Here is a 15,967-nt window from a genome sequence, read left to right as displayed (position 1 = left end):
CTTGGATTTTCATTCTTTTGACAAGTCTTTGTCAAATGTTTGTTCGCTGACGGTTTGTTTAAAGTAGTTATGCCTTAGTCTGATAAAACAAGTAAACCCAGGTTGGAACAATATAAAAATAGAATCATAGAATCATTTAGGCTGGAAAACACCTATCATTTCAGTTTTTACTTTTTTTTTTTTTAAATATTATGGGCCACTGGAAATCTGCTAAAGATTAAAATTATATTTGCAACTCCTCTTTTAAATGCTAGTCCTTGTGACTGCAGATTATGAGACACAGCACAAAAAACACCTCTTGTCTGGTAGCAGCCATTACTTTGGAGTCTTTGGTAGTTAGGGGAACCCTTTTTCTTATTACTGAACAAGATTTTGTCGAAGTCAGCTGTTGGGGAGCCCAGCTGGTTCTGGGCTCTCAGTAAACTGAGATACTGAAGATGGAACTTCTTATACCTGGCAGAGGGTTAACCACGGACAGTAGGACTGTGACACAGTGGGTTTCCTGAGGAATGTCAGCCTACTGTGTTAGGACATGTGGCTGTATGTCCAATCATAAGTTGTTATGATAGTGGTAAACCAATGCTGTGTGTACATGTGTCACCCCAGAACTGTATAAAGGTAGATGCACTGTTGCAATAAAAAGAGCTGCTGGTATCCTGAAACCCATGTCGCCTTCCCGCCTCGACCCCGGCAGTCAGCCAAAGTAAGAATCACTGAAGGCACTAGGGTGATGTACACTGATCTTGGTACACTCCCACCTTAGAGGCTCTCAGAAAGCACTGTACCCCACTATATTTTCCTTATTTATCAGTTTGTCAAGGTTGTAACTACAAATCTGGTCTAGTCTCAGGTGACAAGAGTAAGATGCACTGCTAGCTCCCCTGCTCCACCAGGATTTCACACACCCAGCACAACAATGCAGACTCTTTCCAGAATCTTCAGTGCCAGAAAGAGCTGATAAGTCAAGGTCATGTAATTTCCTAAAATTTGCATCCCTTTTCCCTTTGCTCTGCTCCATGAACAACTTCATGTCCCTAGGTGACTCTGACACAGACCACAAAAGCTTCGTTTCCTTGGGGAAAACGAAGCACAAACCAGTAAAAGCCACTGGCAATCAGAAGCTGCTAATTACGCCGTGTGAATTATTGTAATTATTGTAACTTTACCAAGAATGTTGAAGTGATTTAGGTCTCAGTTCCACTCCTCAACTCATTTTTGAGAATTTAAGCTTTTTTAAATGTCTAAAATTGGTGGGAAGAGAGACAACTAAATAAAGTGGTGGACTTTTACTTCTGTTTTCATGCCCTGTTTCTTATGAGTGAGATGGTTACAAATCTTTCACAGAGCTGGACCCAAAGCTTTTAAAACAGATAAGTGCTTTTATGTTTTTCTTTGTGGCAGCCATGATTAAAAGCCAAAAAACACTGAATTCCTCTTAATCCTGCTCTTGATTGACTATGACAGAACATAATTTTAACTAATTAGGTATCAACTATTGTAAAGCACCTCAGTATAGGAAAGGGCTTATTTCAAAACAGTTCACTGCTGTGTTGAAATTTGATTGTAGAGATAGGTAAAGGAGGTAAAGACTCCTTTCTTTGTGAGGGAAGTAGGAAGTTTTTCCAAAGAAATTTTATGAAGAAAATATGATTGACAGATCAGTTATTAAGATAAAGCTGAAGGACAACTTGAACGGAGTTTCCTACGGAAAAGTGATGTACTTTAATTAAGATATGTATGGAAACTGCACATTAAAACACTACGAGAATTTTAAAATTACTAGTTTAGCTGAAAGATTTATTTTAGTTAAATACATAGGAGGTACCTTTTAAAAATAATAATTTTACCATAAATATTCTTAACAGCAATTTTTGTATAGCTACCCAACCCTGCTTTACCATTTTGAGAAAAAGAGGAGGTCCTTTCTGGTTAATATAGCATTTTCTGTTGTTTTGAATTTATTATTCTATGTGCTGCTGGGAAAAGCACACAATTTTAGATTCCACAAGACTAAGATATCAGCAAGAAGCTTCTGAACTCAGCCCAAAGAAGTTTCCACCAATTAAAGAATAACCAGTGGTCTAGTAAACAAATCAGTAACTGCACAGCTTTACAGTCCAGTACAAAGTCTCAGTAAGATTCTATAAAAGCAAAAAGAATTAGCTAGAATGAGTTAGACTGTAACTACAGTTTCCTTTATTAAGGGTGAAAAAAAAGCCATAAAATGTCAGGATAAACTGTGTTGTTGTACATACTCTGCTGGGCCCTAAACAAGGTAAGAAAAGCACATATATGTGAGGAGTTCAGAGGAGTCCTGTATGTTTAGAAGAACAGCTCTCTCTTCAGAGCATCTGCTTATTTTTTCTCCCTGTAACATGCCCATATTTTAAACAACTCGGACAGAGAATAACCTGGCACCATGTCTGTACAAGAAACATCTGGCTGTTGGAGCAGAGAACAGTCAGTCTCCTTAGGATTTCAAATTGTGCTGGGTCTGTGAGGATTAACCTCCTCTGCCTGGCCTGGATTAAATTATGAGGCTGGATGCTGCATTTTCAGTATGAAAGGTGACAGTCTCAGCAGCTGTTGTTTTCTGTCATTTCACTACAGCTAAATTGAATGCACTTACATAGGACATTGTTAAATTATTTGATAGAGATGGGGGTCTCTTGGTCATGCTTTACATAATTATCTATATGACTGTACAGAAATTAACGGAGATTAGCCAGGAAAAACTACACCATGTACCTCAAAAGGCATCTGAGGCTGAACACACTCTTGTTTGTGAAACAGACTGAGATGGAAAGGTGCTGGAAAAGCTGAACTTAGATTTCCAGCTACTGAAAGCTGGTCATCTCTAACAGGTTATTCTGTATATAAATAAGTGGTCGGTTTTTTTGGAGGTGTGGAAGTCACAGCTGCAGGTCTCCATCCATCTGAAAATCCATCCCCCTGATCAATATATATAATTAGACATGAAAGGAAAAAAAGTTAAGAAACACATTACGTGAAAAAGCCCCTGTGTGATGTTTAACCAATGCAAAGTAGCCCAAAAAAGGCACTTAATTGGATTGCTGCAGATCAGGTCCCTTCTGACTGGACTTCTGTATCCCAGCTCTGTGGTGCTCAGGTGGGGAATAGAGGAAGAGATGCTCTGAGAGAAGAAGGTACAACCTTAGTTGCCATTATGCAAAATCTTACCTGCTTCTCATCTCAATGGAACACTATCAGTAAGATTTACCCTTTAAATCACCAATAAATGGAAAGACATCCATGTCTTTTTCCTAGTAACTACTGTATTTTAGTTCTTTTCACCAATAAAAACAGAGCAAATATATCTCATTTACCATCAGTGACTACTAATGCTATGGAGACTATAAGATATTGAACACCTGTCATACTTGGATGCAGCAAATCCCACTGAAGATTGCCTTGGAGATAAAGGTGATTAAAATCATTTAACCCAAGTATTGCTGAGAGATTTTAGATTGCTGATTTATTCCTTTTCCTGAATGCCAGAGAAGACACATATTCTGGATCCTTCTATAAAAGGGGTATGCATAAAAGTAATATAGAAATAGTCAGATATTAGGTTCTGATTCAGTTAAGGACATGTGCATGGGGCTAATCAAAAATATGCTCTTGCCACGTATTCTTACTGAATGAGAAATGATCAACAAGTGTTTAGAATGAAATTTTATTTTCTGTGGAAGAAATGCTATTTACTATTGGCAAATAGCAGTCTAGGAACAGATTCCTTTTTCTAGTGATAAAAGGCTTTTTTCTCCAGTATTTTTAAAAACATTCTCTTATCTACATTTAAAAAAATACCTTGCTTTTTTGCTCAAAAAAAGATCATAAATGGTTTTATGGAGCTTTTAAATTTTATATGAAAAAAATTAATAAAATAATTTCACAATACAGTCTATGAAAATAATATCATATTGATTAATAAATTCATGTTTTGCATATATCTGAAGCCCTTTAATATCCCAGGGCCTGAACCTCTCCCAGAGATGCTTGAAGCAGCAGCCTGTGGAAGAGAAGAGGTTGCCAGTCACTGATGTGCTCGGCCTCAAGTCAAGGCCCGGGATTAGTTACGGGCATCCTGGGCTCCTCCAGCCTAGACCAGCTGGGCTCAGTTTTGGGGGATCTTACACCAAGAACAGCAGCTCCTGACTACGTTGTTTTGGGGTCTACACAATGCTGACAGAAATACACTTGCATAAAATGCTGCTCCATGTTCTGTTTCAAAAGATTTTGCTTTGAGAAAATTAACTTGCAGATTTAAAATTCTCTCTGTAGTAGTTTTTAAGTTCCTGAAAACTGAAACTGTTGTGGGCAAATACCTGGCCATCCATTGGACAGAAAAGTGGAGGGAGAGAACTCAGACTTTGGTCTGCCATTTTTTTCCAGTATTGCTAGTGCTAGGAGTTGAAAGGTATATAGCATTTTAATAGCTGGAGCCATTAGGAATACACAGATAAACAGCGTGCACATGGTGAATACTATGTTATGTTCTGTTGCATTCAAGAAACAGGTTAAATTTACTAATGTAATACTACAGTCATTAACTGTCAAATACCAAGCTCAAGTAATGCAGCAACTGAAGCCTTATCAACTATGCCAGATTCTAACACCTAGACATTGCAAGGTCTGCAGTTATGATGGACTACCTGAGTTGATAACACATGGAATTATCTAAACAACATTTGCATATTTGTGTAATTATTTCCTAAGGTTAATTAGCTCTTTGCAAAGCAGCTTGCCCTTTGAGAGTGCTTACTGTGACAGGTTCACATATTTCCCATTTCAGTGCCAAATTTTACTTAACTCTCTTTTTTAAGGTAGCTTGTTGCTGGAAAGTTACAGGTGGGACAAGAGCTGGAGATTTTGAACCACCATTGGCTTTACTGAGGCAGAGCAGCTCCGATGCCACCTTAAACTTCTAATTCATCAAAATTAAAAAAACATCAAATAAAGAAAAAACAATTTAGTTTTAGTTTTCAGCTCTGGTAACAGCTCTCTCCTTCTACTTTTTTTTTTTTTTTTTAAATCAAGGAGTTAGAATCACATTTTTTGGTGACAAGTGACTAGTGGAATGCACACAAATAGGGAAGTATGCCATATACCTGAATAGTTTTTTAACAGTTTATTTGAAGGTAGTTTCTATAATTAAAAATTGTCACTGCAAAATAATTTCCCCTTCTAGCTCAATGAGGTACTGTAAACAAGTATGGTACATGTTAAATACGGGACAAGAGAACTGCATACTGCCTAGAAGGCAGAAGGATGCAGAAGGCTCAGATCTCCTATCTCTGGAGACGTTAGATCCTTCCCCACCAGCAGCACCTTGACAGTTGCATACAGCTTGTCCCACTGCCTCAGTGGGGCATGGGTCAGGTAAATTTTTGCAACTCCCTCAAATTCTTAAAAAAATAGTGATATTAAATATATAACAACACACTTTTCCTACAGTACCCTTATGAGTACTAAATGATACTTATCAACTGCTGCATTTTCCTCACTCTTTTTGCAAATATTTGCCTTACATGAGACAAAAACTTCCATTAGGGTGGAACATAATGAACCCATACAACGGGTTGCTATCACCAGAGCAGCACCAAAATCTCAGTGCAGGACAAGGTTTAAGAGGCTTCTGTAATTGTTTAAATCTGCTAAATATAGATTCCAATGTTTGAAGGTCCCAGCACCCTTTGCTTTCAATAGGGTTTTTAACAGTCCATCGTACCTTTCGATTTTCCCAGAGGCTGGTGCATGGTAAGGAATGTGATGTACCCACTCAATCCCATTGCTCTCTGGCCCAGGTGTCTATGAGGCTGTCTTTGAAATGAGTCCCTTTGTCCAACTCACTTCTTTCTGGGGTGTCATGTCACCACAGGACTTGCTTTCCAAGGCCCAAGAAGATGTTCTGGGCAGTGGTGTGAGGCACAGGGTACATCTCCAGCCATCCAGTGGTTGTTTCCCCCATTGCCAGCACACAGCACTTGGCTTGGCGGGTTTGCAGGAGTGTGATGTAATCAATCTGCCAGACCTCCTCATATTTATATTTTGATCATCATACACCATTCCACAGAGGCTTTACCTGCTTGTCCTGCTTGATTGCAGTGCATATTTCACAGTCATGGATAACCTGGGAGACTTCCCCTCAATCATGAGCCCCTTTGTCTCTTGCATCTCTCCTCTAATGATTTGAGGTGTCCTGGGCCCTCTAAGCAAGAAATAATTCACCCTTAATTTGCCAGTCCAGATGCCCTGAGACACTTCAATCTTGGCAGCCCAATTCACATGTCCATTGTTGTGATGTTCTTTAGTAGCCCAACTCTTGGGTACGTGTGCACCTACATGATGTACTTCTGCAGACAACTTCTCTACCCAGGCAGTCTTGCCCAGCTGGGTTTCCCTCTGCGCCGCCAATTCATCTTTTTGCATCAGTCCAGCCACACTCCCAGAGCATTTTCTACTATCCATGAGTCAGTGTAGAGGTGGACCACTGCCCATTTCTCTTATTCAACAAGAATTCTTTCTTTCGCCCTCCAGTGGTCACAGTGAAGTTGTACAGAATAATAACCTAGACAAGCCCACACAGCTCCAGGCTCTGCCCCCTCACAGCTACTGAGAAAAAATTAACTCTGTCCTGACCACAAAGCAGGACAGGTTTGAAGTCAACAAAGCCAAAAAAACAGCCAGCATGTAATTCTCCCCAATCCACCCCCACCAAAGACAGTAGCTATGGCATGTTACTACCAGAAAAGAGGATGAAAGAGAGGATATAAACTGAAAACAGGAAAAAAAGTGAAAGTGGAAGCAAGGATCTTGTATTAAATTTCTGCAGCATGAGTATGTAAAGATAAGATTTGAAAGTGCCTAACTCAGGGTATTTAAAAAAGCTTCTATCTTTAATTGAGAAGTTCCAGGGTATTAGGAAGCACCCCATCTACCTGAAAATCTTTTTGACCATTTTAATCACAGAGTTGAGAGAATTATTGCACAGATATTTCAGCAACGTTCCCCACTCCAGCCTGAGATGTGATCCCAGGAGGTAGCAGGACATTTTATTAACAGTAAGAATTGTACTTCTGACTTAGTGACATAGGCAACAGTAGTCTGTATGCTACAAATATGGAAATATGCACATACAAAGATGGGTTGGCTCTTGCAGAACTCTTAAATAACCAGATTTTCAGGAGGGATGGTGATGAACTGCCTTCTATATAGAGGTAATTCCAGCTGTGAAAAACCAGACAAAAGGAGGCTGCAGAAGAGAACATCAACACTATCTCAGGGGCAAAGCAACCATGAGAGGGGAATATATGTCGTGGTTTTGCCCACCAGCCCATCCCTGGGGCTGAGGATGGTTTTGTCCAGGTGATTTCCGGACAAAAAACCAATCAAAAAGTTCAGTGACGCCTTTGCTAATTACATCTTTAAGAAAACGGAAGAGAAGGTTGTGGCGCAGTTGAAATTAGGAGCAGCAGCCATGTAGGAGAGACGCGGTGGGCCCGAGGAGGGCCAAGGCCCCCTCCTCCCCGGCTTGGGCCGGGGGGGGGCAGGTGTAGTACTGAAGCCTCCCTTCTCTCTTGTGAGAGAGTGAAGAAAAAAAAAGTTTAAAAGACGAACTGCTTAAATGAGAAACCGCTGCAGAAGAATTCCAGCCATGAGATAACAGAATTTCCAAGGTCGAAGCTGGCAGCACAGAAGAGAGAAGAAAAGTTCGAAGGGGGGAGAGCTGCTTTTTCTCCCTTCCGCTCTCCCTCCCTTCAACAGGGTAAAGACTGAAAAATAAAAACCCTGCCACCTGTAGAAGTTTGCTGGAGTGAAGAAACCCCCCATGCGGCTCACAGAGGAGCTTGTGGATGCACCAGAGATTTGTGACTTTAACAGAGAAAGCCTTATGCTGGAGTAAAAGCGGCTCAGATGAGGCAGAGTCCTGTTAAAGACTTTGTGACCCTCGAAGGGATCGATGCTTATGCTGGAGCAAGACGGCTCAGATAAGCTTGGGATCTCAGTGAGAGATCCATGCTGTTGAAGATTTATGACCGTGACGGGTATTAGAACCTACGCTGGAACACAAACGGTTCAGGTAGGGATGTTGGGATCCATGTGTGGAATCCGTGCTGCTGGTGCTAGAGAGAACCTACGCTGGAGCAGAAAATGACTCAGGTGGGATATTGGGATCCGAGTAAGGGATCCAGACTAGACCCATGCCGAGAAGTCAATCAAGGACTGTTCTCCCATGGGGAGGGACCTCCATAGGGAAACAGGGGTGAACTCTTAAACCATTATCCCCTGTAACCCTGTGGAAGAAGATCCATAGTAGGCAAGTGTCCCCTTGCAAGCCTATGGAAGGAAACCTTTCAGGACCTGGGTAACCCTCAGCCTTCGGTTTTAACCCAGAAGGGGGGTAGGCCCAACCCTGGAGGCCAACACAGAGAGAGAGAGAGAGAAAAGTTCCAACTGCGACGAAAGTACTGCAGAGTTACTGGAGGGAGAGAGCTGGAATTCTGAGAATGGAAAAGGACTGCTTCTCCTCCTTGGACTGATATAAAGGGAGGTGGGGGGAGAAGTATCTTCTGTAAATACATAATACCTTTTACTTAAGTAAAATTATTGTAAATATAATTCTTTAGTTTTAGTTTGTTAATAATAAATACTCATACTTTTTTCAATTCAGTCTCTTTTTGTCTGCATAAACCTTCTCTCAACTGATAATAATTGTATGGGGGGTATAAAAGTAAATTGAGCCAGGGCAAAACCACGACAATATAACAGTGGAGGAAAAGTGACAGTGGACACAAATCTATAACAAATCTTAAATTGGATAACATGCATATGAAATTCAGTTCAGCGGATCATGTGAAGAGCAGAGGGAAGCAAGGACCACGGAAGACTGAGCAGTGGGTCAGGGGAGTTATTTTATTTGCTGTGTTCTGAGTTGACTGAGAAAGAGACACTTGAGAGAAAACAAAAAGGGAAGAGATAAAATCATAGACAGCTAATGCTTTGGCCTTGAAAGTGTGAACAGAGGACACATTTTTTTACTCCCTTCGTCTACAGGCTCTGTATGGATTTTTTTGGCATACTTTGCCTTACTGAAACCACAAAACCCAGCAGGATTTGATCAGCTGTGCAGGTGGCAGAGTGGGTTCATGGTCACCAATATCTGATGCAGAGCTATGGAAATACAGAGCACTGAAGCTGCAATGGTTTAACATTAAAATCACGTAAATGCATTATCAATGAGTGATGTTATTTTATTCAGCATCTGTATTCACATGTATTCAGAAATTCCTTACTTATGACCTTACCAGGGATTAAATCATGAGCCTTTGCATGTAAAAATGCCAGACTCTTCTATTTCCACAGGAGGGAGAAGTGGTAAAATATAAAAAAATTATACTGTATTTTTAAGAGCACTTTCTGAGATGGGGGCAAGATACATACTCTGGCAGTAGGTAGCAGCTGCTTTTGAGACAGAAGGAGATACCAGGTATCACAATAGCTAAGTCTGGTCATTCATGGAGCTGCAGATACAAATAGCATAGCCACAGTTATTATTTGGCATTTGCCTTCAGAAAGCAATACACCAAAGTACCTTAAGGTTACTTTTTTCATATTAGAGATCTTGGCCTTATTCTGAAATCTATTTGAGATGATTCTTTGTAATTTCTTTTGCCTATTTTACTTGTGAAGTGGGACACTGATGGAAGTGTTCCCAATATTGCTTATGAAGCCCTAGTAATGCTGTTTGTATAGAGTCATCAGCACAAAGGATGTGTAGAAGTCTTACACATTTTATTAAGTTAGAGGGAGAGTAGTCCCACCTCCAAAACTGCTGAAATTTATCAGAAAAGCAGGCAATCTCAACAGTCCTACTAAACAAACAAGTATTACACAAAATATGCAATATCTGGCATGTGTAAAAGCCAAATAAAAGATGTAAGGCAAAAATGTATTTCACAGAGTAAGATAATATTTAAATTGCCCCCACGAGTGCAGAGGGGATGAAGGTCTGGTTTGGTAGGATGTGGTGATACCAGCATTTTGCAATGGCATGACTGCTAAGATTAGGCTTAAAATTACAAGTTTTAGCTAATGCAAGACTGACAATGTCTAGCCATGTTTTTTATGTTTTGTGTTTTGGCTCTTCCCCAGGGCCCCTGCTCTCCCCAGCTCCCACCACAATTACCATCCAAGATGACTTCAGATCCTGTCCCACTTTTCACACTTCAGATGCATGCTGGGCTTTCCCTGGTGATGGTGGTCAGGAAATAAAATTCAGACCTATTCTAAATATATGTGGGAACAGAGTGAGCTTGGATCCTAACAAGCCCTGGGGCAGCAGGAGGGAGTTACTTTTCTCCTTTATATCCAGCTTTATTACACACAAGAGAAAAAACAAAGCAACTCCAAACCAGAAAAGCATTTTCTCAGCTAAGCCCTCAACTAATACACTTCCCAACCAATAACCTAGACTTACTTCTGGATTAAAAAAAAACAAGCCCACTCTCTTTCCCAGTTTCCAAAGTGCTCCAGCGAGGAACAAGCTGACCCTGGAAATGAAAACTCTCTTTCCACTCTCTTGACCACAGGACCTGCCTCCAAGTCCTCACTAAAAATATGCCAGTAGGCTTGAAAACTGTTCAATGATGGCTTGAAACCACAGAGCAGTGCTGTCAATGCCCACAGCTGTTCTTCAGAGATGTGCCAATGGTCTCAGCTGCATTAATGTATCACAGACCTAATACTATATTTTAGTTTTGGCAAATGTGGGTCTTCACTGGATGCCTTCGGAGCACTGCCATGTCAGGATCATGCAGATATTACAAGAATATATGGGTGTTTTTAAAAGGCTGGTGTTACAGGTGGAATTTCTTAGATTTGCATTGGAACTGAGAGCTGAAAAGGACAAGTTTTGCTGCAGATTTGTGCAAAAATATACAAAGAAAGCAGCAAACATTACCCATGTCATTCAATCCACAATGACTCAGCCTCCCTGCACAGCAAATACTTTCTGCTGCTCCGTTCAAATGCTCTCATTATTCCTTCAGCTTTTTTCTAACTTGCAAGGATTTGCTGTTTATAAAGTAAACCCCAGATTTCAGGCTAAATTAATTAAGTCTCAAATATTATTATATCATCATCTCCCTGGTTAAAGCATCTGCTTGTCAGCCAGGGTAAGACAACTTTGTCAGGCTGTTATTCCAGTGTGGATTTTCCCATTATTACTTCTGTTGGAGTCTGGCATGTCCTGCCATCTCCACTCAACTTTCTTCTAGTGAAGTGCAGGAAAGGAGACCAAAAACAAGAAAAAAAAATCAGACAAAATCAGTTTCTCAGTGTATCTTAATTATTATCTTCAACAAAAACTTGGGGGTTGGTATTTTAAATGACTGGAGTTTTTCTGCTTTTTTTTTTTTTTTAATGGACCAGTTGCTCACTATTGAGCTGGATGGTACATAATTAAAACCATTCCTTCAAAAGAGATCTTGCCCCTGAATATCTGCAGTATACTTTTTGTTTATATTGTTTCCAAATTGACCAATGTGGTTGAAGACACATAAGTTAATTATTTTATTATTAGGACAAGAATGTAAAGAAACACAAATATGACATTTGTTTTTTTTTTAGTCTGGGGACAAGAACATTGCTGAGTCACCAAGATGAGAAGGAGAAGAGAATTGGAGGAAGTAGGGAAATGAATCAAAGGAAGTTTTACTTCAGAAAAAGATTACTGATTTCCCTTTTAGCTTTCTGACAGACTTTTCCATTTTTTATTTTTATATAGTTTTTCCCTTTCCCATATAACCTGCAGATTCCAGGTTAAGGAAGCCTGAATGTGAAGCACCATGTTCTAGCAAACAGTTTGAAAATCCTGCAGGGGGATACTCCTCAGATTGGAGGTGTAATAACAATTCCTCAGCTCTAAACATGGTACCTGCCAATCTCTGCAGGTGGATTTACACATTCTAATTTAAGTAACAATCACAGCAGTTTGGCCAAAGAGACTCCAATTAGTAAAAATACTCAAAGACTGAGGCAGTTGCATTTCAGTACAATACCACTGTTATGGATATCTACATTTTACATGTATCATTTTTACATCTCCTATAATACTTTTTTCTTTCCAAACTACTCAGTCTCAGGGATTGAGATTTTGGCCACAACACACTTTTGCCTAACATAATGAATGTCACCAAAGATGGCCTTTTGTGTAAAATTACAGGAACAAAAGAATACTTCTTAAACAAACCATCAGGTTGTATCTTCACAGATGTCTTCACTACCAATCATGTTTCTGGTAATTAACAGATTAATTGTGAGGGCAAGTAAATAAAAAGGAATGTAATACTTTTATTAAAAAAACTATCTTCACAAGACACAAAGAGAGATATCATGCCAGTCATTTAAATGATTACATGCATTTTTCTCAACACTAAAAGCAATTTCTTTTGAAATAAATGCATCTGACACATTCAAAAACTCCTAATGGAAGTCATGCAGAAGTGTTATTTTCTATTTCCTGAAGTACTTAAAGCCTATTTTACTTTCCAGTTCTTTCAGTCTGTTTATATGCTGTAATGAGAAACAGAATTTTTTTTTAACTATGCTATTGCAAGAAAAATACCATTTTTGCCAAGAAAAATGCAGATTTCCCCACCACAGGAAACAATGAATCTAACAAACTTCAACACATTTAAGTAAAACAACAACTTAGTATTTTCATTAACATATATGGTTGCAGAACAAACCTCAGCTGTAAAGTCTCTGTTCCAGAGTTTATATCTCTTGCACAGGGTAAACTAAATAGAATGGCTTTGCTCTGTATTTCATTTCTTCACTCCTCCATCTCTAATTATTACATACACTCAAGAGTAGTTATTTAAGTGAAAGAAAGATTTAACCGGCTCAAAGCTATTTGATTTCTCCTAATAAAGACAGCAAAATGCTCAGTGCTTTAAGTAAACTAATACACTTTTAATGTACAGTTATAAAGATTTGCTAAAGTCCCTTAATATGTAGAATACTATAGTTAATCATACTTGAAGTAACCACACAGCTTATAAAATAATTATCTAAATAGATGAAAAACATAATCTGAAAGTCAGATTTGCATTTTCTTTTGGTTCTCATTTTAATAATCTGAAAAGTTGAATGTTGAGCTATTCAAACCTGAATTCTGCTACTCCATTTTCCCATCCAGACCCACGTCCATTATTTTTGTTTCATAATAATGTAAGTTATGAAATGATCTTTCATCCCAATGAGTTGCTAAACAACCTCAGGACTTACTTGTTGTACCTCTGGCTTGAACCCTGTGATTCCTTTGTGTTGATTACTTTATTAAAACAGGCTCTTTTCTACCCAGATTAGCAAGGGCGTTGGCATTGCAGCAGTAGTGCATTACCATCATCAAAGATCATTAGATATCAGATCAACAGCAATTTTCTTCTAACACAGTGTCATCTTTTTAACAAGTCAAAATATACAACTACATAACAGACAGCTTGGCTGTATTTTAAATTATCACAGATGCTAAAGCCAGGAAATGTAATTCTCAGGATATCAGAACAAAAGGTTCAAAGTAAAAAAGAATTCTTATATACCATAAGATTATCAGGACTAGACTGTCACACTCTGACCTTGCTGGCGTCTAGCTAATCTGACAATATTTGGCAGAGCATTGTTTCAAATCAATAACTAATTAACAAAGTACAAAAGAAGTTGTACTGTTTTTGAGGCTTCTTGTTAAAAATGACTTTTTGTTGCACATGGGCAGAAAGGTCGCTTTTATGACATCTTCAGGAGTCTTTCAACACCTTGCCACTGTCAGATTAAATTACTTTTAGCAATTAATTGTCATAAGTTAAAACAGAAGCACATTTGTTACAGAAGGTTGTCATAATGACATAGGGAGCAGTTGTTTTGATATGAATTTCTTCCACTGACCCTCTATCATATCTTAATTTTGTTGGTTGACCTAACTGGAAAATTGGGAGCAATCTTCTAACTCTGGCAGCATAGGCCAAACATAGGGGGGTCTTATTTCTATTGAGATTATAGACAGAAAAACAACAGAACAGAAATTCCAGAAATAACTGAAGATCTTGAGAATAATATGTATCTTATATAAAATACATAATCTATGTCTCTGCTGGTGGGTGGGATAAGAAAAATAAACCCTCAAAAATCACATGGATGTCACTTTTGTTACTGTTATAAATGGTCTTTGATGCTATGTTAATCCATTATTAGAAAACGCCATTTGTTTGATGTATTTTAAAACAAGGATTAAGTGGATTGAACATCTGCAACCTTCCCCCATTCAAACCATTACTTAGTTTTGGAGACTTGCACTTTACTATGATTTAATGAAAAATATTTCTACTCTTTCAGTTCCTTTTGTTGAATTTTTCTATATCACAATGTGTATATATTGTCTGTCTTACAGATTACTTCTCTAACAATTCTCATTGCAAGTTTGAGTTTGCTAAAAAATATTACATTAGGATGAAAATAGACAATGTCCCAACAAAAGTCCCCCATTTTTAAAATAAATGCTAAATACCATTTCAGCTGTTTGCTGGGGTTTGACATGCCATCCCACCACCAGAGCCTCTAAAAAAAAAATCCAGTTTGCTCATCAACAATGTTGCAAAGCAAAGAATATTTATCAGGAAAAACCAGAAGCATTATTGATTGCGCACCTGTTCCTGCTTAATGTATCAACTTCCTTCTGTGAGGTTTATTACCTCTATTTGAGAGGTAAGAGATAACTTCGATTGAGTGGCAAAAGCAAGATCAGAGTGCATCCATGAGGTGAAGCCAGCAATGTGCTCATTAAGGTACATAATAGAGATGTTAATAAAGACCTTAAGGAAAAGAGTGTGAGGAAATAATGTAATCCTCTGTATCAAGTTTGCAAATCAAGATTTTGGTAGGGGAGAGGCTAGAGGGATGAGTTCTATGAGAAGACACCAGAAGCTTCCAGTATGTTGGCTGGAGCCAGCTCCAGATGGCTCCAAGATGGAACCATCACTTACCAAGACTAAGCCCATCATCAATGGTGGGGGCACCTCTGTGAGAACATACTGAAGATACATTAAAAAAGCTGTACAACAGCATGGAGCTTGGACCATGGAGGCCCATGGTGAACCAGATATCCACCTGGAGTAAATATCCCACACTGAAGCACACGAAGTGAGTGAGGAGGGACAGAGAAAATGTGATGAATTGACCACAGTCCCCATTCCTCATGCACTCCTGCTGCTCAGGGATGGAAGGTGGAGAAGTTGGGAGTGAAGCTGAGACCAAGAGGAAGTGAGAAGTGGGGGAAGCTGGTTTGAGATTGTTCTTTTTTCTCATTATCTTGCACTGTTGGCAACTGGAAATAAGTTGACTGGAAATAACTGGAAATCAGTTTGGCACATAAGACTAATTGCTGTGTAACCTCTCTATTCTTAATTTGAGCTACAAGTCTTTTGACATATTTTCTGTCCCCATCTGGTCAAAGATGGGGAGTGATAGAGTAGCTTAGAGCACCTGGCAACCAGCCAAGATCAACCCACTACATCCCCATACTGACCTGGTGACAGGGAATGAAGTGCAGATGAACAGGAAAAAAATAGCAGGACAGACTCCATCCTGCACTGGAGAAGAAAGAGATTGTGTAGAAGAATGGACCTGGGTAACTGCAGGATCTGTCCTTAATGGTGTCAGCAGAAAACCTGTAACACCAAGAAAGGTCTGGATAACTTGTCTCTAGTGCTGGTTGCCTTGGTAGGGGCTGATTAAAGATCTTCAGGCTGAGACTCCAAAAGAGCTCTGATAGCTCTTAGAGTTAACAGCAGAACAGTGTTTAACAATCCACATATAACATATTTTTCTATTTTTGTAGGTTAGCTCTATTAGAGAAAATGCTTCTATACTAACACATTTTAAATCT

The 15,967-nt window shown here is 39.1% G+C and overlaps 1 protein-coding gene across 8 annotated transcripts in view; it reads right to left on the bottom strand.

Annotated features, from left to right (window-relative positions):
* Positions 1–15,967, bottom strand: part of FAM172A (family with sequence similarity 172 member A) — a 262,527-nt gene that overhangs the window by 108,310 nt on the left and 138,250 nt on the right. The window lies entirely within an intron of this gene.

This window comes from Myiozetetes cayanensis, unplaced genomic scaffold, assembly GCF_022539395.1.
Source record: "Myiozetetes cayanensis isolate MyiCay16 unplaced genomic scaffold, myiCay2020 scf4, whole genome shotgun sequence".
Lineage (NCBI taxonomy): Eukaryota > Metazoa > Chordata > Aves > Passeriformes > Tyrannidae > Myiozetetes > Myiozetetes cayanensis.
Note: the sequence above shows the minus strand (reverse complement) of the source record. Positions and strands in the feature narration are given on the sequence as shown.